This window comes from Nannospalax galili, unplaced genomic scaffold, assembly GCF_000622305.1.
Source record: "Nannospalax galili isolate Female #2095 unplaced genomic scaffold, S.galili_v1.0 scaffold346, whole genome shotgun sequence".
Taxonomy (NCBI): Eukaryota; Metazoa; Chordata; class Mammalia; order Rodentia; family Spalacidae; genus Nannospalax; species Nannospalax galili.
Genome location: NW_008357637.1, coordinates 644903 through 648962, shown reverse-complemented (window position 1 = coordinate 648962; position 4060 = coordinate 644903). Strand labels below are relative to the sequence as shown.

The window sequence follows — 4060 nt, the reverse complement described above, 5'->3', positions numbered from 1 at the left end:
TTGTTGACTGAGCCAGGTATGGTGGCACATGCCTTTAATCCCAGCACTCTGGAGTCACAGGCAGGCAGATCTCTAAGAGTTTGAGGCCAGCCTGGTCTACATAGCCAGTTCTGGGCCAGTTGGGGCTACAGGGAGACCCTGTCTCAAAAACACTAAAAGTAAATAAATTCAAAAAGACAAAAATAAATAAATAGATAAATAAATAAATAAATAAATAAAGATTCTCTTTTAGCCGAGCTGCTTTGGGTGAAGTCCCCCACCTTAAAAAAGGCGTTAATGGGAAAAATTTCCACCAGAGGGCGCCAAACACCCAGAGATCCTGGGCTGGCTGGGTTTTTCTGGCGCGCCCCAGCCAACACCTGGCTTGGTGATTTGCCTGCCTCCGGGTGCCTTCCTCCGTGGCCTCTTTGCTAGTTTATGCCTTCCCTTTTCCTCTCCTTCGGTTTCTTATAGCGCAAAACAAAGTTGGTCTTTGGGTGTGTCTGGGTAACACCGACCACTTTACTTGTTTTCACAGTGATTTTTCTCCCAGTTGCGGTGCAACAGACTCTGGTTATTTATGCGCACGTCTGGATCCTAGCTGTATCTCAGGCCTGTCCCTTTTCTGTGAAAATCTTATCGATTTTCATTACGACACAGCGGAAACGCCAAAAAAATCGTATAAATCACCAAAATTTTCATAAGGGAGATCGAAGATTCGGCTCTCGGAGGATGTAGTCTGATCAACACAAGAGACCTGGTATGGAGGCTTCAAATAACAATGCTGCTTGTTACCAAAGAAAATACTGTTGCCGTCTTTCCGTCTTACAATAAAAGCCTGGACACTTCTTTAAAGACGCAAAAGCATCCGAAGGGTGGGCGGCCCCTGCGCCAGAGCTCCTGGTTAGATACTGTGGGGAGCGCGCACGCACGCATGGGCGTGTGTGTGTGTGTGTGTGTGTGTGTGTGTGTGTCTGTCTGTCTGTCTGTCTGTCTGTCTGTTTCTGTCTGCCTCCCGGTTCGACTAAGAAAAGCTTCCGAATAGCTCGAAACGCAGGGTTTACAGGGAGGTGAACTCGGAGTTCCTACCACGCCCCTACTCGGGCCTTCGTTTAAAAAAAAAAAAGATATAGTCACACCCATCAGGAAGCCAAATGCCAGTGCTTAATCACTCTGGAGGCACTGGCCAGGAGGTAACAAATCCCTGTGCCCTTAACACCCACAATTCTGCCTAGATGCCTGCCCTCCTCTCTCTTCCTCAACCCTCCTCCAAGACCTGAGCTCTTGGTAAAGGTAGGTGCGTTCATTTCACCTGTGGCACTGGCTGAGAAATTTCCAAACACTTCTCTCTTTGACCGCAGAGTCGTAAGCGTTCACTCCTAAGGTTTTTGCGCAAAACATAACCTCGTTGGAAAAAAGAATCTCCTGCAACACTAGCTGTGTGTGGCAAATTAAAGCAGGCTGGGTCCATCTTTGAGGATTTCTCTCTTTCTCCTTTATGGTGAGGAGGAAAAGAGTGAAGGCTCCGGATCGTCCTTAATTTTAAAGTGTACTAATAGTAGTAATTAACTGAACGGATATTAGTGGGGAGCCTATATTGTCCCTTCAATTTGTGTTATCTTTGTACTCATGGAGGTGGCATACCGGTAAGCCAGGGAGGAGACTGAGGGACTTATGGCTTTTACTTAATTTCTAATGATCTCCAATTCCAACTCCAGACTCCCGGGCTCAGAGAGAGGATAGTAAAGAGCAGAGGGCCCGGAAATCCACCCAATTGCCCTGCATCGAGTTTTGAGTCAATGAGTAGTTTTCAGCACCAAGGACAGAGCCCGCGGTTGGCTAGCATTTCCAAGGCATCCACCGAGGGTAACCTGGACAGTCCCTTCCCCGGCCGGGCGGAACTCCTCTTTCCTCCCCCTTGGCCATAACTGCGGTTTGTTTTGCTTAGTGGAGATTGGAGGGTGGAGCGTTTCACCCACCTCTTTTGTCCCCTCCTAAGATTTGGACTGATTTGGCTCTTCAGAAGTAATATTTGGAACCAATAATTTTATTTGCGTTTTTCACTCTTTTTAATCTTCATACTTCCGAGGGAGGATGCTTAAGGATGATGGGGGTGGAAAAAAGATATCCTCTCCAACAACTCGAACCCGGTGATGAGGGGTGGCCCGGAAGGGTGTGGTATCCGCCCATCTGTTTCGTTTGTTTTTGATCTAAGGATTAGCCCTTTGAAGAAATGGGAAGCTAGGCTCAAAGGCAAAGGAAGGAGGGGGCGAACAGGCCAACCCTGGAGCCCCTCTTCCTCCTCCAGGTGTTGGGAGTTGGGAGCCCCAGCAGCTTACTCCACCCTGCCTGCCAAGAACTACGTTCAGCAGTGACTGGGACTGGAAACAGGATTCTCCGCCCACAGTGCCCTTTCCCGGGAGGTTTAAAGACACTTGGCACATGTAGGGCCGAGGCTTTCCCGCAAAACAAAAAGAGCCGGTGGGAGGAGCGTTAGGCGGAGAAGAGGCGCCCCAACCCGCTTTCGGGGAGATTTTTTTTCGTTTTGTGTAAAATACAGTCTGTCAAGGTAAGAAACGTCAGTATTTTTTTTTTTTTTACTCCGTGTTTTTAGCTTTTAGGAAAGGTAGAGTCATGATTTTAGTTCATTTTAGCTTGGTCTTAAAGGTCTATCTTTTTTTTTTTTAAGTCTATCTTGAGTATTTAACTTATGATTTTTCTTTTAAAGTGCCGAACGTGGTGGCACACGCCTTTAGTCTCAGCATTCTAAGGCAGAGGCAGGTGGATCTCTATGAGACCGAGGCCAACCTGGTCTACATAGTGAGTTCCAGACCAGCCAGGGCAACATAGCAAGATCCTGTCTGAGAAAAAAAAAAAGTGCTCGCCCTTTAAAGGGCTGTCACCAGGTACAAGGACTAGGGAAGCACTGCTTGACCTTACATTCCTGCTTTCTTAAGTCAGATCGCAGGCCCCTCTGTTTGTGTACTTTAGAGATAGTCCCCAACTCACAACCTTATCCAGAACACCGCACTTAGTCCTGGCAGGCTGGAAAGGGTTAAAAGGCTGGTGCTGGAGCCGATTTCCAGCCAGAAAGCAGAAGACTCTGGAAATCATAATGGTTTCTTTAAGAGAGCTGGATTCTTCAGATAGTTATTATATTGTTGTTCCCATTTGATATTCAGAAGCTGAAAATATTGACATAAAGAAACCAATCAAACAGTACTGGGTGATTTGTATGTGTCCAAGTCTTTAAACACGCGTCTCTCAAACTGGAACATAATGACCAGCAGGTGGCAATAGATCACAATTTCTGAGAAGAAGCAAGGGCCTCAAACCCAGCTGTTAAAGGAAGCATGCCAGTCTGCATTTCACAAGCATCCCTGCCATTTTTTCACAAAGCAGGACCTTTTTAAGCACCAAGAAATGCGGTTTCTTTCTTTCCCACACAGCTATATAACAAAAGTAGCCCTAAGAAGCAATCCATTAGGGTAGAAATGGCTTCACTGCAAACCTGATGCCACCGAAATGACAGGCCTGGATTGGGATGTGAGAAAGGGGATTTATAATGCATAACTGCATTAGTGAAAGAGTATTGGACTAAAGACTAGACTTAGTAATATTTGATCCATTTCTTTTACTGTTTAAAATACCAGGCATTTAATCTCTTTTCAGACTTAGGTGTCTGGCATGGGTTGTGAAAAGGTTCTAGAATGTTCTGACTTGGTAGTGGAGAATCTAGTAACATAAACTTGAGGCTCAGGTCTGATTCCTTCCCAAATCTTGACCAGTTATTCAGAGCAGAAAACTGGAGTCTTCTGGAATTTTAATGTGAGGGGTTCATCCCAGCTCCCAAAGTCATCAGTCCATTTCATGTGAAAGATTTGAATTTAACAGCTCATTGGATTTACAGGAACCAGTACCATAGGTTTCTCCAACATAACAAGGATGGAATTCTGTCATACCTCCAGTTGGGAGGCCAAGGTCCCATTTTCTTTGGCAATAGTGATCCAGGGATCCTGTAGATCCATTTAAATTGAAACCTCTAGCAGTCCCTCAATATTAGGATTAAATGAGAATTATT

General features: G+C 45.7%; 1 long non-coding RNA gene across 1 annotated transcript in view; it reads left to right on the top strand.

Moving 5' to 3' along the window:
- Nucleotides 1-817, top strand: part of LOC103751727 — a 3164-nt gene extending 2347 nt beyond the window's left edge. The window contains exon 4 of the long non-coding RNA XR_608039.1: nt 518-817. This is a non-coding gene — a long non-coding RNA (uncharacterized LOC103751727). The remainder of the gene's footprint in view (nt 1-517) is intronic.
- Nucleotides 818-4060: the final 3243 nt, after the last annotated feature.